The sequence below is a fragment of the Hyla sarda genome, chromosome 4 (genome assembly GCF_029499605.1).
Source record: "Hyla sarda isolate aHylSar1 chromosome 4, aHylSar1.hap1, whole genome shotgun sequence".
In the NCBI taxonomy this organism is placed as follows: domain Eukaryota; kingdom Metazoa; phylum Chordata; class Amphibia; order Anura; family Hylidae; genus Hyla; species Hyla sarda.
In genome coordinates this window covers 9,094,194-9,111,730 of record NC_079192.1, presented here as the reverse complement: position 1 = coordinate 9,111,730, position 17,537 = coordinate 9,094,194, and positions in this window count along the sequence as shown.

Genomic DNA, 17,537 nt, shown 5'->3' with positions numbered 1-17,537 from the left:
ATTAACTCCAGCGGTAGCAAGACTGCTACACTGAAGCCAAAGACCCCGCAGTGACTCCACTCAGGCTTACTGTATTGTATAGCAGGTCAGAGCCCCGCAATGACCCCACTAAAAAAACGTCACTTACCAGGACTACCGCACTGGTGGTGACCAGGCCAGAGACCCCGCAACGGCCCTAACTCTTTACCAGGATACTGCACTGGTATGCGAAAAAACAACCAGGGACCCCGCACTGGTATAGTAGTAGCCGAGACCCCGCAAGGCTAAGAAATCCTCTTGGAAGTAGGGATGATCCACATCTGGAAGGAGGATTAAAAAAAACACAAGGTGCAGTATGTCCTGGTTACCTATATAGGGCCTCTGGCCCAGCCCAGTAATTATGTTAATGAGTTTTATTCTAGGGGATGGTCCTGATTTGGGATGGCAAACTAAGAATATCCCTTCTGTGCTGCCAGAGGGACGATGAGGAAAATAGATATATAAATAGATAATATATAGACAGAGAGATAGATAATAGATATATAAATAAATAATATATAGACACAGAGATAGATAATAGATATATAAATAGATAATATATAGACAGAGAGATAGATAATAGATATATAAATAAATAATATATAGACACAGAGATAGATAATAGATATATAAATAGATAGATAATATATAGACAGAAAGATAGATAATAGATATATAAATAGATAGATAATATATAGACACAGAGATAGAAAATAGATATATAAATAGATAGATAATATATAGACAGAGATATAATAGGTATATAAATAGATAATATATAGACAGAGAGATAATAGATATAAATAGATAGATAATATATAGACAGAGAGATAGAAAATAGATATATAAATAGATAATATATAGACAGAGGTAGATAATAGATATATAAATAGATAGATAATATATAGACAGAGAGATAGATAATAGATATATAAACAGATAGATAATCTATAGACACAGAGACAGATAATGAATGTCACGATTCGGCTTACAGGTTGTGGATCCACTGTGTCAGCGAGGGATTGGCATGGACCGTGCCGGTGGACCGGTTCTAAGTGGCTACTGGTGTTCACCAGAGCCCGCCGCAAAGCGGGATGGTCTTGCTGCGGCGGTAGCAACGAGGTCGTATCCACTAGCAACGGCTCAACCTCGCTGACTGCTGAGAAGGTGTGGGACAGAAGGACTAGGCAAAGGCAAGGTCAGACGTAGCAGAAGGTCGGGGCAGGCGGCAAGGTTCGTAGCAGGATAGCAGGAGATCAGGTAACACAGGCTTGGACAACACTAAACGCTTTCACTGGCACAAGGCAACAAGATCCGGCAAGGGAGTGCAGGGGAAGTGAGGTGATATAGCCAGGGAGCAGGTGGAAGCTAATCAGGCTAATTGGGCCAGGCACCAATCATTGGTGCACTGGCCCTTTAAGTCTCAGAGAACTGGCGCGTGCGCGCCCCAAGAGAGCGGAGCCGCGCGCGCCAGCACATGACAGCCGGGGACCGGGACGGGTAAGAGACTTGGGATGCGATTCGTGAGCGGGCGCGTCCCGCTATGCGAATCGCATCCCCGCCGGCAATGTCAGTGCAGCGCTCCCGGTCAGCGGGTCTGACCGGGGCGCTGCAGGGAGAGAGACGCCGTGAGCGCTCCGGGGAGGAGCAGGGACCCGGAGCGCTCGGCGTAACAGTACCCCCCCCTTAGGTCTCCCCCTTTCTTTGTCCGGCAACTGCTTCCCATGGGATGAGGACCCCGGGAGTGATTGAAGGGTTTCCTCAAAGGCAGGCCGTACAGCAGGAGTGGGAATGGGGAGGGAGGGCAGAGGGTGAAGCTTGGCACGGGGCAGGGAGTGACCAGGACGGGGGCCATGAGGAGGCAAGGCACAGTCCTGATAAGCCTTGGGGGAACCAGGTGTAGGAGGAGGCACTGAGGCTTGCCTGACGGGACTGGGAGGGGGGGAGAGGCATTTCTTGTGGCAAGCAGAGTCCCAGGTCTTGATCTACCCGGTGGTCCAGTCAAGGGTGGGAGAATGAAGCTGGAGCCATGGCAGACCGAGGAGGACCTCAGAGGTGCAGTTGGGAAGGACGAAAAATTCAATCATTTCGTGATGGGGTCCAATGCACATTAAGAGGGGTTTTGTGCGGTAACGCACGGTGCAATCCAATCTAACTCCGTTGATCGCGGAAATGTAGAGCGGCTTGACGAGACGGGTCACCGGGATGCGGAATTTATTCACCAAAGAATCCAGAATAAAATTCCCAGAGGCACCAGAGTCCAAGCAGGCCACGGCTGAGAGGGAGGAGTTGGCAGAAGGAGAAATCCGCACGGGCACCGTGAGACGTGGAGAAATAGACTTCGAACCAAGAAATGCCACACCCACGTGAGCTGGGTGCGTGCGTGCGTTTCCTAGACGTGGAGGACGAATAGGGCAATCCACCAAGAAATGTTCGGTACTGGCACAGTACAGACAAAGATTTTCTTCCCTACGGCGATTCCTCTCTTCCTGGGTCAGGCGAGACCGATCCACTTGCATGGCCTCCTCGGCGGGAGGCCCAGGCGTAGATTGCAGAGGATACTGTGGGAGAGGTGCCCAGAGATCTAGGTCTTTTTCCTGGCGGAGCTCCTGGTGTCTCTCAGGAAAACGCATGTCAATGCGGGTGGCCAAATGGATAAGTTCTTGCAGGTTGGCAGGGATCTCTCGTGCGGCCAGCACATCCTTGATGTTACTGGATAGGCCTTTTTTAAAGGTCGCGCAGAGAGCCTCGTTATTCCAAGATAATTCGGAAGCGAGAGTACGAAATCGGATGGCGTACTCGCCTACAGAAGAATTACCCTGGACCAGGTTCAGCAGGGCAGTCTCGGCAGAAGAAGCTCTGGCTGGTTCCTCGAAGACACTCCGGACTTCAGCGAAGAAGGACTGGACTGTGGCTGTGGCAGGATCATTGCGGTCCCAGAGCGGTGTGGCCCAAGACAAGGCCTTTCCAGAAAGAAGGCTCACTACGAACGCCACCTTAGACCGTTCTGTAGGAAATAGGTCCGACAACATGTCCATATGCAGGGAACATTAAGACAAAAATCCACGGCAGAGTCTAGAGTCCCCATCAAATTTGTCCGGCAGGGACAAGCGGAGTTTAGGAGCGGCCACTCGCTGCGGAGGAGGTGCAGGAGCTGGCGGAGGAGATGGTTGCTGCTGTAGCAGAGGCAGAAGTTGCTGTAACGTGGCGGTCAACTGCGACAGCTGCTGTCCTTGTTGGGCAATTTGCTGCGATTGCTGAGCAACCACCGTGGTAAGGTCAGCGAGACTTGGCAGCAGCACCTCAGCGGGATCCATGGCCGGATCTACTGTCACGATTCGGCTTACAGGTTGTGGATCCACTGTGTCAGCGAGGGATTGGCGTGGACCCTGCCGGTGGACCGGTTCTAAGTGGCTACTGGTGTTCACCAGAGCTCGCCGCAAAGCGGGATGGTCTTGCTGCGGCGGTAGCAACGAGGTCGTATCCACTAGCAACGGCTCAACCTCGCTGACTGCTGAGAAGGCGTGGGACAGAAGGACTAGGCAGAGGCAAGGTCAGACGTAGCAGAAGGTCGGGGCAGGCGGCAAGGTTCGTAGTCAATATGGATAGCAGGAGATCAGGTAACACAGGCTTGGACAACACTAAACGCTTTCACTGGCACAAGGCAACAAGATCCGGCAAGGGAGTGCAGGGGAAGTGAGGTGATATAGCCAGGGAGCAGGTGGAAGCTAATCAGGCTAATTGGACCAGGCACCAATCATTGGTGCACTGGCCCTTTAAGTCTCAGAGAACTGGCGCGCGCGCGCCCTAGAGAGCGGAGCCGCGCGCGCCAGCACATGACAGCCGGGGACCGGGACGGGTAAGTGACTTGGGATGCGATTTGCGAGCGGGCGCGTCCCGCTATGCGAATCACATCCCCGCCGGCAATGTCAGTGCAGCGCTCCCGGTCAGCGGGTCTGACCGGGGCACTGCAGGGAGAGAGACGCCGTGAGCGCTCCGGGGAGGAGCAGGGACCCGGAGCGCTCGGCGTAACAATGAATATATAGATAGAGATCAATGGCAGAAGCAGCACAACCTTCCAAATAAATCGAGGTATCGGGTGCTCGTGGTCGGTAACTTGGTCCCAGTCGCAGACCAAGTATAGACATCCAAGATCCCAAGAAAAATCCAGCAGCACTCCAGAAGTAAAACAAGCAAAAAGTGTTTATTGACCCATGGTCAGCAGTGGATGCGACGTTTTGACAGCCTGGCGCCGTCATTCTCGCCGTAATGCTCACCAGTGCTACATATTATCAGGGGCACAATCAATCAATGTTTACAGGAATCCAATAAAACAATTACATCAAAATGTATACATAAAAACCGCCATATGAAGTGCATATTCAATATCCGTGCACAAATACAGCAATACAATCCATCACAGTGTAACAGTACAGTATCTACATTCCGCATGTATAAGGCGCATTATTAAAGTGCTCCGGGTGTGCAGATTAAAAACATATTAAAAGCATTAATGAGCGTCCCGTCCCAGCCTGTCCACGTGTAAATCGGCGTTCCCAGGGGCCATTATATCACAAGGGGTTGTTTGTATGTTGACAATCAATATGTCACATGACCAAGCACGTATTTGTTCATTAGCAACGGTGATGTCCAATGCGAGTGCGCATCTTTGCGCGTGCGCATCCGCGTCAGTGGGGACAGATATTGTTTATAAACATGGTCATTTGTTGCATAACACAATTTCCTATTATCATTGTAAAAGGAAGGAAGGAGGAATAGTATATAATATTTATACACGTCCATTCACATTGGGATATCCTTTAAAGGGGTTGTCCGCTGCCCTGCCTTTCGGAGCTCCGCTTGCAGCGTCCGGAAGTTCATTACTCCGAACGCTGTGTGCGGGCTTCCGTGTTTCCCCCTCAATGAAAGTCTATGGGAAGGGGGCGCCGCAAACACGGAAGCCCGCACACAGCGTTCGGAGTAATGAACTTTCGGACGCTGCAAGCGGAGCTCTGAGAGGCAGGGCAGCGCACAACCCCTTTAACATTACTACGTCCTCCTACATTGGGATTCCCTTATATCCTTTTACATTGGCGAGCCAGGAATATATTTAGGAACAGCGAACCTATTTGTTTTATTTATTTTTTTCTAAGTTGTTAACACTTGGAAAAGAAAAGAAGGAGGAGGAGGAATAGTATACAATATTTATATCAATATTTATACTCGTCCATTCACATTAGGATACCCTTTTACATTGGCGAGACTTAAGCCAGGTTGTTACCGTATATACTCGAGTATAATCCGAGTTTTTCAGCAGGATTTTTCGTGCTGAAAACGCCCCCCTCGACTTATACTCGAGTGAACTCTCCGCCTGTCAATTCCTTCTTAGTGGTCTTGAACCTGCGGACCTCTAGACGTTGCAGAACTACAACCCCCAGCATACCCGGACAGCCATCAGCTGTCCGGGCATGCTGGGAGTTGTAGTTTTGAAACATCTGGAGGTCCGCAGGTTGAAGACCACTCCGGCCTTCGTCATCATCACACCCCCCTTTAGTTTTCTACTCACTTCCCCTCGGTGGGAAGGAAGGGTGAGCTGGTCCGGGCCATCTATGCTGCAGGGACCGTCCGGTGGGGAGGGTTAGTCGTTTCGGGCTGTCCATCTTCAACGGGAGGCCCTCTTCTCCGCTCCGGGCTGGCCCCGGACTAGTGACATTTCCTTGACAATGACGCACAGGGACGTCCGTGCGCAGAAGACGTCCGTGAAGTCCCTGCGCATGAACGTCCCTGTGCGTCGTCGTCAAGGCAATGTCACTAGTCCGGGGCCGGCTTGGAGCGTGTTTCCAGAGGTATCAAAACTACAACTCCCAGCATGCTGGGAGTTGTAGTTTTGCAACATCTGGAGGTCCGCAGGTTGAAGACCACTGATGAAGGGATTGACAGGTGGTGATGATGAAGGGGGGGAGGTCTGGATGATGACAGGGGGGGGGATGATGTATTTCCCACCCTAGGCTTATAGTCGAGTCAATAACTTTTCCTGGGTTTTGGGGTGAAATTAGGGGCCTCGGCTTATATTCGGGTCGGCTTATACTCGAGTATATACGGTATATCCTTTTATATTGAAACTCCCATATATATCCTTTTCCAAGTGTTAACAATTTACTCTTGTTTGCCTTTGTAAGTGAATCATTCACCATTTTGCCGCAAAGGAAAAAAAAAATTGTTAACACCTTAGAAAAAAATTTGTAAAACAAATAGGTTTGGTGTTCCTAAACATATTCCTGTATCCTGTTTTAAACAAAACCATGCTAATTTTCCAAACTTAAAGGTCTAGACGCACAGTATAACATAACACTTCCCCGTGTTCGTAGGTTACCTGTCCACGCCTCTCCGCCTATCTTAGTTCACAATATAACACAATCCTACTAAAACAAAAACACTAATAAATAAATTAAAAAAAAACAGTTGGGCCTGGCTCGCCAATGTAAAAGGATATAATACTCTGGCTTGAGTCTCACCAATGTTAAGGACATCATAATGTGAGTGGACGAGTATAAATATTGTATACTATTCCTCGTTCCTTCCTGATGTGCGTGTAAATCCACATAATATATGTGCTAACGTAATGACAAAGTGCATGTGTACTAATGGATGTATGTTCTAGCTAGAGATGAGCGAACTTTAAAAAAAATCGATTCGGCCGATTCGCCGGATTTTCCAAAAAGTTTCTTTCGATCCGAATTTTTTTTGCGCCAAATCTATATTAAAAAAGGCTATTTCTAGCCTACATACAGCCCCTATAGGGGTATAGAACACTTTGCTGTGTCATAAAACGCATATGGAGTGTGCTGGGGTAGTGAAATAATACTGTTATTCAGAATAACATGCAGATTACTGGCATCGCTCTTAGAGTCACTGCCGCACAGCAGCACAATGACAGAGCCTGGTGGTGGCATCAGTGTCAGGAGACCATATAGTGGCTGAATGGCACAGTGTGGAGGTATTGGCAGCATGAGGAGACCATATAGTGGCTGAATGGCACAGCGTGGAGGTGTTGGCAGCATGAGGACACAATATAGTGGCTGAATGACACAGCACGAGGCAGCACGAGGAGACCATATAGTGGCTGAATGACACAGCGTGGAGGTGTTGGCAGCATGAGGAGACCATATAGTGGCTGAATGACACAGCACGAGGCAGCACGAGGAGACCATATAGTGGATGAATGACACAGCCCGGAGTTGCCAGCAGCATGAGTAGGCACTAGGCCTTCACAATCCCTAAGATTAAAAGATGAATTTAGAAATTTAAACCAAAGATTTTGGATAGCGGGTGCTACCTATGATAACATTTGAATTTCCCAGACCCAGGCCCAGCAGCAGCAGCAGTAAACCATATATTGCCTGAATGACACAGCCTGGAGTTGGCTGATGCACGAGTATACACCAGGGCTTCACAATCCCTCCAAAAAAACAAAACAATTTTAGAAATTTTTGAAGAAGATTTTGGATAGCGGGTACTTCCCATGAGAAAATTTGAAATTCCCAGACCCAGGCCCAGCAGCGGCATCAGTAAACCATATATTGCCTGAATGACACAGCCTGGAGTTGGCTGAAGCATGAGGAGATCATTTAAATGTCAGATTTTTTTTATTTTAAATTTAGGTTTAAATAATTTTTATTGGATGTTTTTTTTTGAGAAATTTACAACAAAGGAAAGATTGGCCAAAGAAAACAACGTGGCCAAGGAACAATACATAACAAATATAACACAGTTATATATATATATATATATATATATATATATATATATATATATATTACTAAAGCAATCACTAAGCTGTATGTACAAATATTAATTTGCAGAATCATGTATTTGGATGTTGAGGATATTATATACATATCCGGTAGATCATTATAGGTCATCTTGAAAAATAAAAGTGTCACATAAGCAGTTTTAAAGTATTTTATAGTCATACCTATAACTCTCCAGCGAAGAATAGGATTTTTTATGACTAGATCCCATAGTCCTCCCCTCTCTCGTCACAGGAAGAAATCAAAGTTTGAGTGTCTCAGACCCCAGCGTGTGGGTACAAAGGACCAAATCTAACAAGCCCCCACAGGGCTCATGTGGCCGTGAGATGTAGGAGCAACGTCTCCATTGCCCTGACCGGCCATTGTTTCCAAGACTTTTCGCCAAGGCAAACCATGTGAAGAACAGCGTGACACCGCCGTGACCTGTACACATGGTATGCGGAAGGGCCACTGAGACTTGTCCAGGCAATGGAGGCTTAGGACACTGTGGAGGATGTGGAGGCAGAGTTGCACACTGTCAAAGGACCAACGGGCTGACAGAGTGGAGCAGGAAGCAGCATTGAGTACACAAGAGGGGTTCACAAGCCCTAAAATTAAACGGTGAACGTTGAAATCTCTATTGAAGATGCATGTTAGGTAGTGCTACCATCCAAAAATTTAAGGCCCAAGCCCAGAAGCATCAGTAAGCCAAGTCATTCCTGAAAGACACAGGAGCAGGCATCAGCAGCACACCCGAGGGTTTCATAACCCCTTTGCATTGCAAGATCAATGTTGAAATTTCAATTAAGCATGTGTTTAGCTAGTGCTAAATGTCCCAAAATTTGAGGGCCAAGGCCAGAAGCAGCATTAATTAAATTAGTTCTGGATAAAAACAGTCAGGAAAAGGCATCTGCAGTACACAGGGGCATTTAATAAGCAATAAGATTGAAATATCAATTAATTAGAGGATTTAAGTTATTTAACTCAAGATCACCTGATAGCAGATTCTAGACTATAGAGTGTCTGAATGCCACATCATTGAGGTGGCTGAAGCAATGGGAAGCCATTATGGCTCACACACATAGGAAATAGGTACATCCAAAGAAGCAAAAAGTACCAGCCCTGCATAAGTTTGTACAAGAGAAGGTGGGCCTTGAGCCTGTCGGTGTGTTCAAAAGTGCACGGCAGCTCCGACGTGTGGAGCTGTAACTACGGGCAGGGACAATACTTGTCCTTTACGGCCCACTCGGTAAATGTGGTTCCGGCACAGCCACAACAGCAACTTGGACAGGTCACACCGCTTTCTCCTCCACACTTTCGCTCTCAGGCAGTTGGTCCTGTGTCAGTGTGCGACGCCGCCTCCTCATCCTCCACAGTGTCCTCGGCCTCCACTGCACGTAGAAATCTCGGTGGCCCTTCATCGTACCATGTATGTAGGGCACAGCAGTGTCAAGCTGTTCTTCACATGGTTTGCCTTGGCGAACGGAGTCACACAGGGGAGGAACTGCTAAAATTCATTAGTAAAGAAATCCGAGAATGGCTTTCTTCACGGAATCTGGAAATGGAAACTATGGTAACCGACAACGGGAAGAACATTGTGTCCGTGCTGCGACAAGGAAGTGTGGAACATGCGCCCTGTATGGCACAAGTGTTGAATCTGGTTATCAAGCACTTCCGCAAGTCTTCACTCCATTTGCAAAACATCCTGAAAATGGCAAGGAAACTGTGCATGCACTTCAGCCACTCGTACATCGCCAAGCACAACTTCCTTGAGCAGCAGCGTCAGAACGGTATCCCACATCATATTCTTATTTGTGATGTTGCCACACGTTGGAATTCCACCCTCCATATGTTGGACAGACTATACAAACAAAGAAAAGCCATCACCGATTTCTTGATGATCCAAGCATATAGGAGTACTCCCCTGTGTAACTTCAATGTGAACCAGTGGCAGCTCATACGTGACACCTGCCGTTTGCAGAGGCCCTTTGAGGAAGCCACATTATTTGTAAGTCGCCTGGATTACGCCATGAACGACGTAATTCCACTCCTACATTTCCTACAACAAATGATTGAAACCATGGCTGGTCAGGGCAATGGAGATGTTGTGCCTACATATCAAGGCTACATGAGCCCTGTGGGGGCTGAACTGGAGGAGGAGGAGGATGATGATGAGGGGCAGAGCGGAGCACAGTTTAGGTTGGATGAGATGTCCTGTGTTTCTAGTCATCAGACAGGAGAGGAGGAGCAGGAGCAGCCAGAGGAGCTGGAGGGCTATGAGGAAGGCGAGACAGAGGACCGAGACACACCGTGGCAGTATGCAGTGGAGATGGAGGCAGGTAGTCCCTCCGAGTCACTGGCGCAAATGGCACGATGCATGCTCAGTTGCTTGCGTAGTGACCCCCAATTGTCAAAATCCGTCAGTGGGATGACTTCTGGATCTCCACCTTATTGGATCCTCGCTACCGTCCCAAAATGGGGGCCTTTTTTACACCCACTGAGAGGGAGGACAAACTGACCTACTACAGAGAGATCCTACGTAGTCAGTTGGCCGATGTCTATCGGCGACATGGTCCAACCACTCGCAGGTCTGACTCGGGGGGGGCCTTTGCGCTCACCTTCCACTGCCACGGCTGCTGGGGAGGGGAGGGGTGGCAGGAGCAGTACCAGCTCAATCAGCAACAGCCTGAGTCTACAGTTGCTGATAAGTAGCTTTCTTCACCCGCATAGTGAAGCAACTCATCAGCAGCAGGTAGCTGAAGATCCGCTTGACTTCTGGGCAGCCAAACTTGATTTATGGCCGCAACTAGCAGAGTTTGCCCTGGAAAAGCTGTCCTGCCCGGCCAGTAGTGTGCAGTCAGTGGGGGTGTTTAGTGCGGCTGGGGCCATAGTCACCCCAAGGTGAACTCGTCTGTCCACTAAAAATGTGGAGAGACTGACGTTTGTCAAGATGAATCAGGCATGGATCAGCCAGGATTTCCAGCCACCAATGCCAGATGCCTCAGAGTAGATTGACCATGCTGCTACACCAACACGTGCCAATTATGGTTATGAAACCCTCTTGGGTTATCAATTAGAGTTATGAAACCCTCTTTGGTACTGCGATTGCCTGCTCCTGGCTCATCATGTGTCTTTCTGGAACTACTTGCCTCACTGACGCTTCGGGCCTTGGGCCTTTAATTTTTGGAAGTTTAGCAGTAGCTAAATACATGCTTAATGCAAATTTCAACATTGATCTTTACATGTAAGGGGTTATATAACCCTCTTGGGTACTGCGAATGCCTGCTCTTGGCTCATCCTGTGTCTATCAGGAACTTCTTGCCTCACTGATGCTTCTGGCCTTAATTTTTGGAAGTTTATCAGTGGCTAATACATCCTTAATGCTAATTTCAACAATGATTTTTAAATTCTCGGTGTTCTGTCAGGGCCTTCTCCTACCCTGACGGGGCCGATCCGAGCACCTCACTAAACCATCCAATTGGTAGTAGAGACAGGCGGTGTGTACAAAGGGCAGGGACTTAATGAACCCGAGCTTATGACCCGCACTTAGTTGGAATTCTTCTTTCATGGCAAATAATTGCAATCCCCGATCCCTATAAGGAACGCGGTTGAGCGGGTTACCCGCACTTGTCGGTGAAGGATAGACACACGCTGGTCCGTTCTGTGTAGTGCGCGTGCAGCCCCGGACATCTGAGGGCATAACACACCTGTTATTGCTCGATCTCGCAATTGATCGTTCAATGTAAGGGGTTATGAAAGCCTCTTGGGTACTGCTGATGCCTACTCCTGACTGCTCCTGTATCTTTGAGGAACTACTTGCCTTCATGATGCTTCTGGGCTTGGGCCTTTAATTTTAGGATTTTTTAAATAGATGCATACATGCTTAATTAAAATTTCAACATTTATGGTGCAATGTATTGGGTTATTAAACCCTCTTGGGTACTGTTTTTTTTTTTCAAATTTTCAGATAATTTTCTCAATAATTAACCTGAATTTTCCAGAATAACCCTTACACCATTGAACGCTTGTTATGTGTGATTTTTTTAATTAACATTTTCAAAAATGATACGGAGATGGATGAACACTTTCAGAAAACAATACTTTAGAGAAGAATGTATTTTTTGGTCCACCGTCCTGCATTATAGAGTCTTCTGGACTCTTGGATATGCGCTTGTTCTTAAACAAAGGTACAAAAAAACAAAAGGCCGGTCAGGGCAATGGAGACGTTGCGAATACATCTCACGGCTACATGAGCCCTGTGGAGGCTTGTTGGATTTGGTCCTTCGTACCCACACACAGGGTCCGGGACACTCAAAGTTTGATTTAAATTTCAAATAAAAAAATCTGACATTTCAATGGTCTCATGTAGAAAAAAGAGACATACTCTGGGAATTGCAACAATGTTCACTTTTATCTCACTTATTCATCAAGTCATTACAACAGAGAAATGAACATATTCACCCGGTGCAAATTGCAATGCAGAGATCCTCTCAGCGCGGTGTCTTAAGAGCGGTTCATCCTGAGCTTGCTGTTGCAGGACGGTTCACTCCTGGCCGCATGGAGACGCTGATCCCAAAGGTGTGGAAGAAGCTTGCTGCCGTGCGAGCAGCTGGAGGCACGTTTCAGGAGTCCCCTCCCTTTCTCAACCTTGAGAAAGCTCTGGATGAACCGCTCTTAAGACACCGCGCTGAGAGGATCTCTGCATTGCAATTTGCACCGGGTGAATATGTTCATTTCTCTGTTGTAATGACTTGATGAATAAGTGAGATAAAAGTGAACATTGTTGCAATTCCCAGAGTATGTCTCTTTTTTCTACATTGGACTTTTGTTCAGGAGAAGGAGCCCTGAATGAAACATAGGGAAGCCACCCATATGTGCACACCTGTGGTCTAACTTGTTGCTTTATGGACATTTCAATGGTCTCCTCATGCATCAGCCAACTCCAGGCTGTGTCATTCAGGCAATATATGGTTTACTGATGCCGCTGCTGTGCCTGGTAATTTCAAATTTTCTCATAGGTAGCACCCGCTATCCAAAATCTTCTTCATACATTTCTTAAATTGTTGGGTTTTTTGTGGGGATTGTGTAGCCCTGGTATGTACTCCTGCATCAGCCAACTCCAGGCTGTGTCATTCGGGCAATAAATGGGTTACTGATGTTGCTGCTGGGCCTGGGAAATTCTAATTTTATCATAGGTAGCACCCGCTATGCAAAATCTTCGGTTTACATTTCTAATTTTATCTTTTAATCTTAGGGATTGTGAAGACCTAGTGCCTACTCATACTGCTGGCAACTCCAGGCTGTGCCATTCAGCCACTATATGGTCTCCTCATGCTACCAACACCTCCATGCTGTGTCATTCATCCACTATATGGTGTCCTAATGCTGCCAACACCTCCACGCTGTGTCATTCAGCCACTATATGGTCTCCTCATGCTGCCAACACCTCCACGCTGTGTCATTCAGCCACTATATGGTCTCCTCATGCTGCCAACACCTCCACACTGTGCCATTCATCCACTATATGGTCTCCTCATGCTGCCAACACCTCCACGCTGTGTCATTCAGCCTCTATATGGTCTCCTTATGCTGCCAACACCTTCACGCTGTGTCATGCAGCCACTATATGGTCTCTTCATGCTGCCAACACCTCCACGCTGTGCCATTCATCCACTATATGGTCTCCTGACACTGATGCCACCACAAGGCTCTGTCATTGTGCTGCTGTGCGGCAGTGATTCTAATCTGCATGCTATTCTGAATAACAATATTATTTCACTACCCCAGCACACTCCATATGCGTTTTAGAACACAGCAAAGTGTTCTATACCCCTATAGAGGCTGTATGTAGGCTAGAAATAGCCTTTTTATAGAAAATTCGGATCGAAACAAACTTTTTTGGGGAAATTCGGCAAATCGGCCGAATCAAATTTTTCTAAAGTTCGCTCATCTCTAATGCCAGACTGTCCAGGGCCCTTATAGGAGGAACATCAAAAGGGCAGGGGCTCAAGCCACCTTTCTAGTCAACCTGAACATGTCCCTGATTGGGAACGATACCTTCATACACTTCTGGTGGTTTCTCTATTTTTTTGGCTACAAAAAAAACAGCATCCATAAATACATTTATTCAATAAAGAAAAGGTCCCTAGTTGGTACATGAAACAATTGTCTCTGTACGGCTCATTAGGCGCATTATTATTTCAATAACAACTGATCCTCATGGTATTTCTTCAGGCATAAAATGCTTCCAGGGCTTTATGTGCCAGAACATATATTGAAAAGCGTCTCCAGTCCTCCACGTCCTCTGTTACTGCCGGAATGGAGGACATAGACATCACATCTGAAGGACGACATTGAGGAACCAAGGTTAAGATTAACTACAAAAGATCTGATGAGTTATTATTAAACAGAATTTCTTCTTGTTTTTCTGGTAACAAACACCTTGGAATATTGCTAGAAGGGTTTCCATAATTTCTTTGATATCGTTCTATGACATGGTCTATGTCTTGTGGCTGTCAGGACATGCTGGGAGGAAAGTCAAAGAATGGAAAAGACTGGTATGTTACATGAAATTAAGTCAAAGTAACAAGGGCACAAATACCATATACTGTATATAGGTAAGTGGGGGCTAAACCAACAAATTTGGTGGATGTAAAAGAAGAAGAATGCGGAGCACTCACCAGGTTCTTGAAACAGGGTCTTCTTTATTTAGTTTTGAATGCGGTGCGGGTTCACATGCAGGGGAGCGAGATGGAATACATGTGGGGGTATTCAAGCTGGCCTCGCTCCCCTGCATGTGAACCCGCACCGCATTCAAAATGAAATAAAGAAGTCCCTGTTTCAAGAACCTGGTGAGTGCTCCGCATTCTTCTTTTACATCCATTGCCTCACTGTACTGCATTGCGTGACTAGCACCAGACAGGTCACAGGTGTGACTTCTAGGGACTTTGTATGACAACCGGTGCGGTATCCTTTTCTAAACAGCGGCAGTGGGATGGTGCCGAGACCAACTTCTCTCCTTTGTAACATATTTGGTGCATCTCACAATTACTGGTAGATCATAATCCACCAGAGAATTTGCAAGAGGCTTGAGGTACTGTAGCAGCAAATAGCAGACAGATTCCCTTAAAGGGGTATTCCAGGAACAAACATTGTTTTATATATCAACTGGCTACAGAAAGTTAAACATATTTGTAAATTACTTCTATTAAAAAATCTTAATCCTTCTAATAATTATCAGCTGCTGAAGTTGAGTTGTTCTTTTCTGTCTGGCAACAGTGCTCTCTGCTGACATCTCTGCTTGTCTCGAGAACTGCACAGAGTAGAAGAGGGTTGCTATGGGGATTTGCTTCTACTTTGGACAGTTCCTAAGACAGATGTCATTAGAGAGCACTTAGACAGAAAAGAACAACTCAACTTCAGCAGCTAAAAAGTACTGAAAGGATTAAGATTTTTTAATAGAAGTAATTTACAAATCTGTTTAACTTTCTGGAGCCAGTTGATCCCGAACAGCTTGCATGACAGCCGGAGGGTCCCTACTTGCCTCCTCGCTGTCCGATCGCCAAATGACTGCTCAGTGCCTGAGATCCAGGCATGAGCAGTCAAGCGGCAGAATCATCGATCAGTGGTTTCCTATGAGAAACCACTGATCAATGTAAAAGATCAGTGTGTGCAGTGTTATAGCCCCCTATGGGATAACAGTGATCAGTATAAGAGATCAGTGTGTGGAGTGTTATAGCCTTTATGGGATAACAATGATCAATGTAAGAGATCAGTGTGTGCAGTGTTATTGGTCCCTATGGGATAACAATGATCAGTATAAGAGATCAGCGTGTGCAGTGTTATAGGTCCCTATGGGATAACAATGATCATTGTATGGGAGCTATAACACTGCAAAAAATGTGAGAAAAAAAGTGAATAAAGATCATTTAACCCCTCCCCTAATAAAAGTTTAAATCACCCTCCTTTTCCCATAAAAAAAACAGTGTAAATAAAAATAAAAATAAACATATGTGGTATCACCACGTGCGGAAATGTCCGAATTATAAAAAATATATTAATTAAACCGCTCGGTCAATGGCGTGCACGCAAAAAAATTCCAAATTCCAAAATAGTGCATTTTTGGTCACTTTTTATATCATGAAAAAATTAATCAATAAGTCCTTTCAATGCAAAAATGGTACCGCTAAAAACATCAGATCATGGCACAAAATATTAGTCCTCATACTGCCCTGTATGTGGAAAAATAAAAAAGTTATAGGGGCCAGAAGATGACAATTTTAAACGTATAAATTTTCCTGCATGTAGTTATGATTTTTTCCAGAAGTCCGACAAAATCAAACCTATCTAAATAGGGGATCATTTTAATTGTATAGACCTACAGAATAATGATAAGGTGCCATTTTTACTGAAAAATGTACTGTGTAGAAACGGAAGCCCCCAAATTTACAAAATGACATTTTTTTTTTCAATTTGGTCTCACAATGATTTTTTTTCCATCTTGCCGTAGATTTTGGGGTAAAATGACTGATGTCATTTCAAAGTAGAATTGACGGCGCAAAAAATAAGCCATCATGTGGATTTTTAGGTGCAAAATTTAAAAAGTTATGATTTTTTTAAAGGTAAGGAGGAAAAAACGAAAATGCAAAAATGGAAAAAAACCCGGGTCCTTAAGGGGTTAAAGAGAAATTGACATGCTGTTCACCTGCATTAACCTAATATATTGGATCATAATGCAAGAGAACAGCTTTTAAAAAGGTTGTCACTTACTTTAATCTGTCTAGTGTTTGCAGAGAGATTGCAGGATAGTCTTCTCTTTCTATTGCACAGCTCTGCGCAATGGAGGTAGGGAGCAAGCATGCCAAGCTCCCCTGCCTCCTCCAATTTCCCTGTCCAGTCTGCCCTGGTGATGAACATGCTAATAGCTGCCGAGGGTGAGAGATCTGCTCATTGATCAGAGCTTAGGTACCGATGCTTTCTGGGTGTAGCGAGGCAGCAGTGCCTGCTCTTTGCTCACAAAGCAAAACGATCAGTCCCGACATCTATCAGCATATTCATCACAAAGTGTCCTAGAACCCCAGGAATAAAATATTGGAAATAAATAGGTGATACAATTAGACACATACTGTAGTTACATTTTATTTATTTTTTCAAAATATGTTTATTTTTTTTATTTTTTTATTAAAAATTATTTTAACAATACAGGAAAAGGGAATACAACCAACAAACATTGTATAAGACATAAGGTAGAACATGGAGGAAAAGACCTAATGGTGTCTCCAAGGTCTTCACTGGGGAGGGGGAAGGAAGTAGGTGGATGTAGGAATCTATGACACAACAGGCAGAGGGCTAGATCTATATCCATACACGCAGGAATACTGTAGTATAATATAACTTATCAACCTCCCATAGACATAAATGGAGGGGGCGTGGCATGACGTCACAAGGTGATGTGGTGTTATGTCATGAGGGGGTGTGGAGGAAGTGTGGCGTTACGTCATTTCTCCAGTCCCGGTAACAAAGAGCTTTCCAAGACTGGAGACTTAGCCTCGCATAAAATATGGGTGCTGCTCTTTTGGCCGGAACCCCCCTTAAATTTTCACTTCAAGCACTTGAATTAACTATTTTCTCTCTGTGAACAATCTTGTGCAGATCAGAAGAAATGAACAAATTCATCCGGCGAGGACCTAAAACGGACACCACTCCACTTCTAACTTTTTCTCCCATGCA